A 13,587-nucleotide genomic window follows, 5' to 3' on the forward strand; every position below is an offset into this window, starting at 1 on the left:
GTGGCCTGTCCCTTTAAGGGCTGCAGATCTGGAGCTGGCCAGCCCTGTACAATTTCTCTGCCCGACACACCTGGGATGAGATGTAAAGTTTAATTAGTAGAAACATGGAGGAGCTGATTATCCTATGAAGAGCAGCAGGATGCTATGCTCACGGAGAGAAAAACAATGGAGGGAAGGGATGGCAGGAGAAGACAGTTGGAAGCAAGTAGACTCTGGCAGGGAACAGGTTTCAGGCAGGGAAGGTTTGGAAGGCCTCCCGTGGGAAAGACTGGGAGCATGTACTTGATGGATATATTGAACTTTGTTTTGGAAATGAGTTTATTTTAATAAATCCAGCCTCAAGGCAGGATATTGTTGAACCAAAGCAGAGTTGCTTTGATTGTTTGATTTAAGGATCCCTGAGCTAAAGAAGCTGGGAAACTGGGGTATGGTGCCTGCAGAGCAACCTCAGGTCATTAGTGGGGGTTCAGGAGGCAGCTGGTCAATTCACAGTGGGGTTATTTTAGGCCTTTCCTTAACATTCTCTTATTGAAGTTGGTGGCCTACTTGATACATTTGTATGCTGTATTTGTAGTGTGTTGTACTAGAGTATTATTTGTATATTTAGCAAGAATAATGGCTTGCATTTAATAGTACCTTGTGTCAGGTCCTACCTCTGCTCAAGTCCACATACAGCTCCAAGACCTCTTATGCTGGTAAAACACTGAATGTAGTTTATTTACAGTATTAGTTGCCACCTCCCTTACACGCTATGTAGTCACTGCTGCCTCACCTCCTCTCCTGAGGCAATTGAGGAGGGGGCTAGGAGAAGAGCTCACATGCTCTTTACTTCCCCTTTTCCCACTTCCTTCCTGTGCCTTTTGTATTCTCTGGCTAATGGCTTAATTAGCCTCTTAGCTGTCTTCAGCCCCTCAATTCAGCACAGCTCTCTTTAGAGGTTTGCTCTAGACAGAATAATTAAAGAGTTGCAGTGATCAGAGTGCTAGCACAGCAGCTGTTGCTCAGGGTGTAACAACCTCTCTAACCAGGACCCCTCTTGCTGTCTCCCTGGCTGGTTGCTAACCTTGAGGAGGACGAGATGCTGTTGCTACTGCAGGGGTGGGAGTGCTGGACTGAGTAACTTTATTGTCATCTTTGTTTTCTCCTGGGCCTGTGGTGGTCGCTGTTGTCCTTGCAAGGGGAGGGGGGAGTGATGAGTGGCCACTCCTCGGGGAGTGCCTCCACTCCCTGGCCCGGCTGCTCGCCTTGATCCTGCTTCCACATAGGACTCAATCAGCAGTGGTGAGTAGTGACTTCTTTGCAAGCACACGTACCCTCCCACCCCCTGGGCTTCTCCCCCCCCCCCCCCCCGTGCTAGGGTGGCGGCCCCCCCCCCCCCCCCCGCCCCCTGTTCTGTTTGCCCATCCACCCTGCAGCAGTTTGCCACCTTTCCCTTTTTGGTACCCAACTGTCCCATAAGACCATAAGGAGGGCAGCCCCTGCTGAGCCTTTCACTGTGCCCCCTGGCACAGTCCAGCGTGTGGAACTAGCTGAGGAGATCATGGCAGCAGAAGGGGGTGGTGTTGCCCCCCCCCTCTCCCCTTGGCGACCCTTCCTGAGGAGGCAGCCCCTGCCCCTTTGTTATCTGTGCCCCTGTCGATGCAGAGGTGGATATCGCCTTGGTTGCTGACGGGGAGAACTCCATGGTGGTGGGCAAGGACCTATGCTCCATCTTTGAGGAGATCAAGGCCCTGGGTCTGACCTCTGTCATCCTCTGTGAGGACAGCTCCTTGCCAATGGGCCTTGGTCTGGACAATGACTTGGTCATGTCACCCTCTCCTTCTTTCTCCCCACTTTCCTGGGCTGCTATTCCTGCTCCCCCTTTCAGGGTGCCCCTGGGCTCATCCACCTCCTCAGCCATGGAAGGCACCCTGCTTGAGGTCATTGTGCCCATTGTGGCAATGGCTGATGCTGAGTGGGCTTGGAGCCGTTGGGCATGCCTTGTGCCCCCTACACAGCCTCTAGTTTAGTGTGCAGGTGGTGGAGTCCCCCTTGGTGCACCGAAGATTGGTCCTGGTGGGTACCATCAGGATTGGAGACCTCCTGGGCTATGAACGGAGGGACTGGGTGAATCCCCTTGTACTCAGCAGATGCAAGGGGCTCTTCACTCCTTGTGTCCCCCAGCGCATACTCCAGGAGACGAGGGCAGCCTTACTTCCCTCCTCATGGGTCTTGCTTGAGCGGCTCCTGTGGGAGAGAGCTCCCTGTCCACCCCTCACCTGTGGCCCTCCAAACATCCCCATTGGGTGAGTGCCCTGCCACCCTCCCTGTACCACCCAAGCTGCTGCGTGACCTGCAGCTGGTTTGTTTCTGAGCTGCACTCAGGAAACAGGTGTACGCGCTTGTGCTCCATACCCCTCACTTCCTCACCGTAGTGTGTTGCACCCCAACACCAAGTGGCAGGACCATCTACCACCTGTGGTATAGGTATAGTTTGGCTTCTGTATTTGCAGGGGTGAGACTTGGTAGGGGATCCAGGTGTGTCTGTGGGGGTGGGGGCTTGATGGGGCAGGGGCACTGGATGCTGGGGGTGAGTCTAGTGGGGATTCAAGTGCGGAAGGGCGGGGTGGGAGGATCTGGATGCAAGGGTGTTGGGTGGCTGGGGGGACAGCTCCCCATATAGTGACTCCTACCCCCAGCAGCTGAGGAGCGATGGAGGTAGGAAGTGGGGTGGAAGGGTGCGGCGCTACCTGGAGATAGGGGAGGTTCCTGCGGATGGGCCTGAGATGGCCCCTGTGGATCCCTGCAGGGGCAGTCCTGTCTGCCTCTTTTTTGGGGGGGCGGGGGAAGAGAGAAGAAAACAGCTGGGACTAGCAGCTGAGCACTCACCTGAGTTGGGAAGCAGCTCAGCTGCCTGACTTTTGTTGAAAGCCAGAGCTCTGCTGTGAGGGTTGCTGCACCCCTGCCCCCTCCCTCACACAGCCCACATGGAGAAACTGACTGGCAGCCCCCCCCATCGTTCCTTTGTGCCGCCTAGAGGGATGGGGAGGGGGCGGTGAGTAGCAATGCCAGGCTCTGCCTGCTGGTCAGTTCCCCACATGGGCTGTGCAGTGAATCATCAGGAGCTGCTTTCCTGTCCTCCCCTTACGCAGACCACGTGGGGGAAACTGCCCAGCAGGCACAGAGCTTCTGGCATCACCCCTCGCCCCCACTCCTCAGTGTTCCTCTGCAGAGAGGAAGCAGGACCATCTACAAGGGAGAAATCCCCCACGCGTCCTATTCAGTTTGGGGGCAATGTTCCCCGCTCTGCCCTCCCAATCTCCGCTCATGGTGAGGAGCCTTGGTAGGCCAGTCTGTATTCCACCCTGGTCCCCGGCCCACAGAGGATATAAATTGATGGCTCCTTCGTGGAGCTGTGAGCACGGGCATGTATCTGACTTGTTTCATCCCCTTCCTGACACATACCCCTTTTGCTGCATGAGAGAGACCCTGGTGCAAATTTATATCGAGCCCCTCTTCTGTAGGGTTACCATATTTCCACAAGCAAAAAAGAGGACACTGGGGGGGAGGAGCCCTGCTCTAGCCCTGCCCTGCCCTGCCCCCATCCACTCCCTCCCACTTCCCACCCCCTGACTGGCCCCCGCAGAACCCCCCCCGCTCTTTGTCCCCTGACTGCCCCCTCCTGGGACCCCTGCCACTAACTGCCCCCTAGGACTCCACCCCCTATTGAAGCCGCCCTGCTTCTTGTCTCCTGACTGCCCCATCCTGAGAACCCCCCACCCTAACTGCCCCCCTAGAACCCTACCTGTCCCCTGACTGCCCCGACCCTTATCCACACCCCAACCCCATATTCACACCCCCGCCCCCAGACAGACCCCCCAGGACTCCCATGCCCTATACAACTGCTACCCGCCCCCTGACAGGACCCCCAGAACTCCCGACCCATCCAACCCCCTCTGCTCCCTGCCTGCCTCGACCCATCTCCACACCTCTGCCCTCCTGAAGCCCCCCCAGAACCCCCGACCCATCTAACCCCCCCTGCTCCCTGTCCCTGACTGTCCTAACCCCTCTCCACACCTCTGCCCCCCTGACAGCCCACCCCCCCGAACTCCCAACCCATCCAACCCCCGCTCCCTGTCCCCTGACCAGGGCCGGCTTTAAAGAGCCCAGGAATCGGGCTGTGCTCCGACCGGAGCTCCGGCCGGGATTGCGGGGCTTGGGGCTGGGGCGGGAACCGGGCCCGCCGCCCTAGGGCCCGAGCCGGGCCGGAGTCGCTGGGTCCAGGGCCGGAGCCGCTTGGGCCATTGGGCGCCGCTCGGCCCGGGCCGGAGGGAGCCATTCGGCCAGGGCCGCGCCTCCCCAGAGCTCTCCTCCTCGCGTCCCCCTCACCCCAGCCCCAGCCCCAGCTGCCTCCCGCCTGCCCCTGCTTCTTTTCAGACTTCCCGCAAAGATCTGATTCGCGGGAAGCAGGGGAGGGGGAGGGGGAGGAGCAGGTGGGTGGAGTGTTCAGGGGAGGGGGGGAGGGGGAAGACAGCTGTGGGGGGACGGTGTGGTAAGGCTGTAGGGGATGGGGGGAGCTGGGAAGAGGCTTTGGCTGCCGAGTGGCGGCTTTTCTGTCTATAAATAGCCAACCGGGGGGAAATCCCGGACATTTTTAGATTTTTAGAAATCCCCCCCCGGATGGCTATTTATAGACAGAAAAGCTGGATATGTCCAGGAAATATGGACATATGGTAGCTCTATCTTCTGGCTCCTCCAGAACTTTTTCTTTAGGTTCCGGCTGCACTTTTCCTTGCACCTCCTGATGCACACTCACCCCATCCATGGCCCCACGAAGTCACAAGACTTCCTTGTCAACCTCCCCCTGGTGTTGGCCAAGGCAGCTATCCGTCATACCAGGAGGAGGATGCTGGATGGGGAGGTGTTCTGTGGGTGTGGGGCCTATTTCTGCTCCTCCTGCTCCTCCCTCAGGTCATGTATCTGGGCAGAGTTCCTCTGAACTGCGTCCACTGGCTCCCTGGATACCTTTGAGGAGCAGTGTCCAGGATTCTCTGCTTCGTGTCGCCTCCTGCCCCCCTGACTTTGACCCTATGACCTCACTCCTGTCCCTGTTTATCATAGTTGTCCCCTGAGCTTAGTGGCTTCTCTGTTTAGGCTGGGAGAGGGGCTGTTAGTTCCCCCCAGGAACTCAATAGGTGCTTTTGCCAGGCACTCTTACACACCTTCATGGATTCCAAGGCCAGAAGGGACCACTGTAATCCTCTATTCTGACATCCTGTATAGAACAGGCCATAGAACTGCCCATAAATAATTCCTAGAGCCAACCTTCTAGAAAAACATTCAATCTTGAGTTAAAAATTGTCAGTGATGGAGAATCCACCATGACCCTTGATAAATTGTTCCAATGGTTACTTACTGTTACTGTGGGGGGGGGGGAAGGAGGGGGAGTTTAATTCTACTTGTTTCCAGTCTGAATTTGTTTAGCTTCAACTTCCAGCCATTGGATTGTGTTGTACCTTTCTCTGCTAGGCTGAAGAGCCCATTGTTAGATATTTGTTCTCCATGTAGATATTTATAGACTGTAATCAAGTCACCACTTAACCTTCTCTTTGTTAATCTATATAGAGTGAGCTCTTTGTGTCTATCACCATAAGATACATTTTCTAATGCTTTATTCATTTGTGGGTCTTTTCTCTGAACCCTCTCCAATTAACATCCCTCTTGAATTATGGACACAGTATTCCAGTAGTGGTTGTACCAGTGCCAAATATGGAAGTAAAATAACTCGGAGCCAAGATTTACCTGTTTATGTGAGACCTCCAAGGATCTCTGAGCATATACAAACATTAATAGAGATTGCAGCACACCTGTGAGGCAGGGAAGAGCAGAAGATTCCCATTTTACAGATGGGGAAACTAAGGCCTGGTCTACACTGGGCGGAGGGTGTCGATCTAAGTTAAGCAACTTCAGCTATGTGAATAATGTAGCTGAAGTCGACATACTTAGATCTACTCACCGCAGTGTCTTCACTGCAGTGAGTCGACTGCTGACGCTCTCCCGTTGACTCTGCCCGCACCTCTCGCTCCGGTGGAGTACCAGAGTTGATGGGAGAGCACTCGGCAGTTGATTTATTGCGTCTAGTCTAGACGCGATAAAATTGACTACCCTCCCCTCCCGCGCTGGATTGATTGCTGCCCGCCGATCTGGCGGGTAGTATAGACAAGCCCAAAATAACACTGATTATATGAGTTGTTTAGTATCACAGTATATTGCAGTAGTATTGAATGCAAGTTGGTCCCAGGATACTAGAGAGACACGGTGGGTGAAGAAATATCTTTTATTGGACCATCTTCTCTTGGTGAAAGATAAGCTTTACAGCTATGGCATAAATAGAATCCAGGAGTCCTGACTCCTAAGTTTTCCCTGCTCTTGTCTCCAGACACACTATTTTGCTGTTACTACTAAAACAGTTTCTAACCCTTAACTTGCTTTTCTCTTCTTTCCAGTAAAGGCAGACTCAGCTCAAGTCTGGGTAGAGAGACCTGATAAATGAAACTGACGAGCCGAATGAAGATGAGTGTATGGGAAAGTAATAAGTAATTTCTGGCTAATACTCCAGCAAGAGGAAAGAGATACAGGAAAAGACCAGAAAAGATTCAGTATCCCTCTTATTACTAGTGTGTCCTTTTTTAGAGGCCATTGGTAGTTTTATACCTTGGTGAAATCATGTATAATGTGTTTTACAGACACGATAACCTAGCCTGTCAGCAACCTGCAATAAGAGATTAACTTCCTCATACATTATCAGAGCCTGGATTTAACCCTCACTATTTCTTCTTTGTATAGCGTCCTTTATTTAAAGTCATCTGATGATATAATTCTATATCTCTACATTTTCCCTGCAGAATGAACAGCAGCCTCAGAGGTCAAATAGTCTTTCTTGCTGAAGAATGGACTGCACATGGAACACGGGATCTGAAAATGGAAGACAAGTAGGTCCCGTTGTAGTGTGACACCTTCTGTAAAATTAGGTGTTTCAAACATATGAAGATTAATTTTTCATTGCTAAATAGACTTATTTCTATCTACTACTAGCCTGGTTTTATCAACTCCAGCACAACATATGGTTTATACTCAGAACATGAACACAGAAATATAAACTTAATTGTATTAAATATTTCATATTAAGACCCAAATGCCGCAGGGGTTTTCCCACCTCGTCTTGTCAATTACACAATTGTTATATCTCTTAGTAAGGTACCTGATTGTGTTTTTGTTTGTAGGAAAGATAAGCCAGAACCAAGTCCCCATCTGAATGCTCCCAACACTTGGGAGAGGAAGATAGTATTGTTGTAGTAGTAATAATAATAATAATACAATATTAGCAATTATACAGTGATTTTTCTGTCCATAGTCCTCAAATCTCTTCACAAAGTGGTAAAACATGATTTTCTGGATCCTAACAGAGACCTTAATTTTGTGACTCACCTATATCTAGGGATTTGGCTTTTATGCAAACTAGCATCAGTTCTGCAGGAATCAGAAAATCCATAGATCCATATCTAATTGACTGTATTTTAGGTGTTTTGAGGACACCTATAATCTACATATAGCTAAGAGTTCAATACAGTTAGACAATGTTATCACAATGTTATCACAAGAACTGTTACTTCTGTGTTCATTCAAGTATAATTTAAAATAGTTGCCTCTTAACAGGGCACTCTTCCTGGTAAATAAGGAAGTGCACCTTTGTTCTGATGGCACAGGACACTACTTTTGACTTCTTCTCCAAAGAGCATTTAACAGTTTCAGTTCTGTCCTATTTATTTGCTCTACTCTCCCCCCACGTCTTTTGGTTCTACCTCAGTTCCACTACAAAAATGGGGGGGAAGGGCAGATTTTTAGCTCAAACCTCCCACCCGTTGGAGAGCCTTTAAAGCTACAGGGATGTTTTTTCATTTTTTTTTTTTTTTTTCAATTGAGCTACCAAACCTTTCAAGCCTTGCAGGTCAACTGCCGCCACTCTGTCACATTAGCCCCAGTGGCACAGCCAGCAGGTCCTGCTTCAGCTGCCACTGCAAGCAAGCAACATTCCAAGGCTGTCTCACAAGATTTGTGAGATGTGCACCTTTTTATACCCCTCAAGCACAGCTTTGAGATCTCACAACAGGATTAATGGCCTGGCTGCTGGTTTCCTATTGATACTACTCCCATTTCTCCCCCCTCCATCCTTTTCCTTTTCGAAGCATTTTACAAATAGCAGCTGGAAAATGAAATCTCTCAACACTCCCGTGAGTCAGTACGCTCATTCTGCAGATGGGGTACCTGCAGCACTGAGGTTAAATGACTTTCCTAAGGCAACAGAAGGAATGTATGTCAGAGCCAGGGCTAGAGCTCATGTTTCTTGATATCTGCTTGCATAGAAATTTAAGTTGTCAACTCCAAAACATTTAAAAATCATGAATCAGGTCCAATGAAACACTATTTACAATTACAGTACCTTGTCTCCACTTGGATTTTACAGAGGGAGAGCTGATGTGCACTAACTATCCCATGGTAATGAACCTTTTTGTAGCAGTGAAGAGTAAATTTCTGATTAACGTCAAGGCTTTGAGAGGGGCAAGGATGAAGTGAAAGAATTATGGTTATCTTGAGTTTGTTCTGTGAAATGCAAATAAAGACTGTTCCTAAACTTACCACTCCATTGAATTTCTCCATAGATCTCTTCTGAAGTCATTAACACTGGAAAAGGATTTTAACTGTAATTAGCTTTAAATGTTACCTGTCTGTTAACATGGTGATACTCAAACAAATTAGTTTCTTATGAGTATATGTGGCGCTCAGATATGCATGCTGTACCTTAATTGCACTCAATGGGAGGTCCAGGAACTCATCCCCTCACAGGATCTGGCCCATGTAACAACACTGAGGGTGTCAGTATTATTAACATTACATTAAGTTGAGTATGTTATTGATGTGCCAATACTCGATAGTGGAGAGGAATGATGGCAGTGGGATAATGGCTGGAGACTGGCAGTGTCAGGATTTCCTTGCTAGTGTTGAGAACATACTTGAGCCACCTTCATTGTCTTTAACAAGGGTGTGTGTGAATAATACCTATCTATACATCTGTATGAATTTTTAAACAACTCTTCATATTTAAAAAAATCCCTTCTCCCCTCATTCCTTCATCATCTTAACTATTAAAGGTATTTAACATCAGCAAGGCCAATAAAACATGTTATGAGTTGGTATGTTGCGTCCTTTCGGAGGTACAATGAACAAAAAGAAATTTGAAATGTTAGGAAAATATACCAAAATACCAGGCAGGCATATTTTCTAAACACTGACTTTGAAACTTTGTGTGTGGCATTGTGTGTGTGTGTTTTTTTTTTTTTTTTTAAACCTTTTCAGGAAGACTTCAGCCTCGGCTGAAATGCAGCATGTGAAATTTCCAAAAGATGGGTTTGTATCTGCAGAAGTTGCAGGGGAAGAGTTTAAAAACAGGATTTATAAAGGGAAGCCAGCTTCAACCTTAATGCTGGAGTTGTTACGGCCATGCCATAATGCAGCCTATTGTTTTTTGGAGCTTGCCTAAGAACTTGAATGCGTTGAACAGGTGTTTTGTTACTGCTTGGCTTATTGGATGACTATCTCTGTGGATTTAGCAAGAGCGATTGCTTAATTAGGGACTGTCGGAAGTCTGGACATTCTTGTCAGGGAATTTATTTTAGTAATTTACCTCACAGATGGCATGGATATCAGTCACACATTAGCTGCACTTAGGTTTGCAATACTTTTGGAGAATCACTTTTTGGGGGGAGACAAAGCCATACAATGGACGCTGTGGTAGCACAAATAGTAGGATGGTGGGTTATCACAGAGAGTTACTGGTCTTTTTAAGAGAGAGGCCAGTGCACCTGTGAGTGATCAGTTGACCATAATTAGGCTTCAGAGAGCACCTAGCCCTGAGGAAAAGGGAGCAGGTGAGTTCTGCCTGAAAGACTCAGGAAGGAGGCTAGAGACTGCTGCTTCAGAACCAGGGCCGGCTCCAGGGTTTTGGCCGCCCCAAGCAGCCAAAAAAAAAAAAGCTGCGATCGCAATCTGTGGCTGCAATTCGGCGGGAGGTCCTTCGCTCCCAGGCGGAGTGAGGGACCGTCCACCGAATTGCCGCCGAATACCTGGACATGTCACCCTCTCCGGAGTGGCCGCCCCAAGTACCTGCTTGACAAGCTGGTGCCTGGAGCCGGCCCTGTTCAGAACAGAGGAGTGATAGAAGAAGCAGAGTTGCCTGAGAGGAAGAGCTGCAGGAGAGCAGTAACTGAGCTGCTGGTAATGAGTTCTGTGGAAAACTGTTGGGAGGATGGACTAGAGCTAGGGCCAAGTTGTAGGAAGGCTTATGCATTGCCCTTAGGAATGAAGGGAAGAACCCATGTGGGCAGTATAAGCCCTACTCAGAAGCAAAGGGTTGACTCTGGAGGGATGTCCTGAGGAACAGAGGTCAGACTCGCAGACAAGGCCTGGGGACGATAAAGCTACAGGGAGCCCTCATAAATGTATAGATTCCAAGTCCAGAAGGGAGTAAGGTGTTCATCTAGTTTGTATAAAATAGGCCATAAACTTCTCCAAAATAATAGGCCTCGGGGAGTGAAACACTGTAGGGAGCCCTTTCTGGGGTTACAGGAGAACTCTTAGGAGCAAAGTAGGTTGTGGAACTCTCAGGGAGGAGGCTTGGAGAGTAGGACCTGGGAGTGGGGTCTAATGGACGTGGTACAGTGGTTACTGGAGCTGGAGTGAATGATCTGGGAATGGTGACCTATGAATGGCATGGAAGAGCTGCTGTGTTGTAACCTTGTTTTACTTAGTTCCTCTTAAAACTGCTATCTTTGCTACAAACAATTTGAAGACCATGGCACTTAATATTAAGGGTTTGAATTTGCTGCTGCGAGAGACTAATATTCCTGTGTATGGCCCTTATAAAGGGGAAACGGAGGCAGTTGTGCATGGCATGCCATGGTTTGCCACAGGAGGGCACCCCAGGCAGGGGTAGCCTTAGACAGGGATGTTTAGGACTGCACTATACAAAATCAGATCTGTGCACCAGATTGTGACACACCAGGTTACAATTCAGACCAATGAGTAGCTGTGTGACTCCTGTCCTGTGACTCAGGATGCCCTTTAGAATGCCTTGCTGCTGTAGCCTCCAACTTGGACTACTCACAAACAACCTCCAGCATTTTAAGCCCCTCCCAACTATGTCTGTGTGTGCTGCAGCCAGCCACATCTTGGCTTCTACTAGCCTTAAAGATTTCTACAGGGTGACCCAACACATTCCCAGTCCCAGATTTCCCCCATCCCCTGAAATGTATGTCCAGTACTGCCCAGCCCTCTGCTGTCAGTACAAATATATTGAGTCCCTGTATTCCTTTATGGGAATAATATGCATACAACTTGTTACCCAGACACTTCACCTTAAACACATTGGAGTAGATAAAACAGTAAAACAAGTTTATTAACTACAAAGAGATTTTAAGTGAATAAAAGTAATGAGGCATACGAGTCAGAGATGGTTACAAATGAAAGATACAAAAATGAAGATAAAACACCTACTGGTGCCTAATTTATCAAACTATATTAGGTTCAAAGCAAAGTTTTCTCCCCACAAGCTTCAGCAGATTACTGACCAAACTCTCAGGTCAGGCCCCCTTCCAGGGAATCTAGTGACTGCTTCCTTTGTCTCTTCAAGTGCAGTGAATGCAATGGGCACTGAAAGGGGGCGGGGGCTTTGGGGGGGGGTTGCCCCTTTTTTATAGTCATGTTCTCCCTTTGAAAAGCATTTCCAGCTGGGAGCAGGGCAGTGTGTGTGGACAGGAACTACAACCTTGGCTACACTCAGGACTTCACAGCGCTGCCGCGGCAGCGCTGTGAAGCGCGAGTGTAGTCGCACCGCCAGCGCTGCGAGAGAGCTCTCGCAGCGCTGTATGTACTCCACCTCTCCGAGGGGAGTAGCTTGCAGCGCTGCAGGCTCTGATTACACTGATGCTTTACAGCTGTGCTCGGGGTGTGTGTGTGTGTGTGTGTGTTTTCACACCCCTGAGAGCAGCAAGTTGCAGCACTGTACAGCGCCAGTGTAGCCAAGGCCTACGTGCTGTTTGTTTGCTAAGCTGTAGGGTCCCCCCCCCCGCCCCTGTCCCTTTTCTGCCAAAGAATAGACACTTAGCAGATGAAATGGTCCATCAGATTTGTTTACATGTGCCTGAGGCATCAGCTTACACTTTGTCTCTGAGGAGCTGGTTTGGCCACTCCCCAGACTTCTCTGGAAAACCTACTTTTGTTCATGATTTCAGCTGATGTTTATAACATTATATATAACACTGCTATGCGCATTTTGCCATTATATTACTGATCAGCAAATTATACAACAAGTTTCTAAATGATACCTTACAAGACATACTTTATAAAAAGATTATGATAATAATGTATAGGGTGGGAACACTGGTATATTCTGTTACACGGATATGTATAACTTTATATGTGCCACTTTTGATCCAGCTTCACTCTGTACTGCATGCTCTAACTGGATGCAAATGGTACATATAATGTAGGTGTATGTACCCTACTTCCCTCTAAGGGGGAGAATGGGGCTTCCAAGCTTCCTTGTAGGGGAGGGAATATCTGTTGTACCTAGAATTGAGTGTACAAGTTCTCAGTCCTGGAGGAATGGGCTTAAAGCTGATTCTCATTAAGCATGCAGGCCATTAAAGGAATTGTTTGGGCTATGAGACAGACCCTTAGCTGCAGGGTTGGCCATACTGTTCCTGGCTCTGGGTCAAGAAGACCTCTGCCTAGAATTGAACTGCAGAGAGAGAGAGAGAGAGAGACAAACAGACCATGCTGATGCTGCTTGGGAGTCCCGGGATTCTTAATATTGTGCAATCCTTCCAGGGAGCTTATTACAGAATTCTACTTAGTACATATGACTAGGCAATGCCTCATTGCGTGAACCCCAAAGTCAACTGGAGGCTGCCTACCTCACTTAGTTTCGCTGAAGATGCATTAAAAAGATTAAAATCCACAACAGAGAAGAAATTTATTTTCTTCCTTCCTTCCTTCTCATCCTTTGCTTTTTCACTGACTATGCCTCTAATACTGTAAACTGATTCAACTGCAGTCAAACACTTTCAGGAAATTAATTCACTTACAGGAGACATGAGCAGTAATAACGCAAACTTCCTCACTCTGTCCTCTGTCTCTCCCTTGAACACTGAAAATTTGGCTCAATAGTAACAATTAAACTATATTAAAAAGATATAAAAGAACATTAAGGTTGAAAAAGTCAAGCACTCAAATCAATTATGGTTGTCCATGCAATCTTAATGTTGTTCCATATTTATTATGAAACTGTCTCTAATTACATGATTAAGTGCTATTTTACCACAAGGCTGTTTTTTGTTTATCTTTGAACTGCTGTTTATACCCAGAGGGGAAAGCTGTAGGGGATGATTCTTAGCCAGTACATGAGACCATGCAATCCTAGCTTAGCTTTAGACAAATTGATTAACCTCTTTGCAGTTGCTGTCCCTGGACTAGGTTTCCTCATTGTCTCCT

General features: G+C 48.3%; 1 long non-coding RNA gene across 1 annotated transcript in view; it reads left to right on the plus strand.

The window, feature by feature from the left end:
* Positions 1-13,587, plus strand: part of LOC117879764 — a 105,140-nt gene that overhangs the window by 65,700 nt on the left and 25,853 nt on the right. The window contains exon 2 of the long non-coding RNA XR_004646380.1: positions 6,885-6,971. This is a non-coding gene — a long non-coding RNA (uncharacterized LOC117879764). The remainder of the gene's footprint in view (positions 1-6,884; positions 6,972-13,587) is intronic.

Source organism: Trachemys scripta, chromosome 7, assembly GCF_013100865.1.
Source record: "Trachemys scripta elegans isolate TJP31775 chromosome 7, CAS_Tse_1.0, whole genome shotgun sequence".
Taxonomy (NCBI): Eukaryota; Metazoa; Chordata; order Testudines; family Emydidae; genus Trachemys; species Trachemys scripta.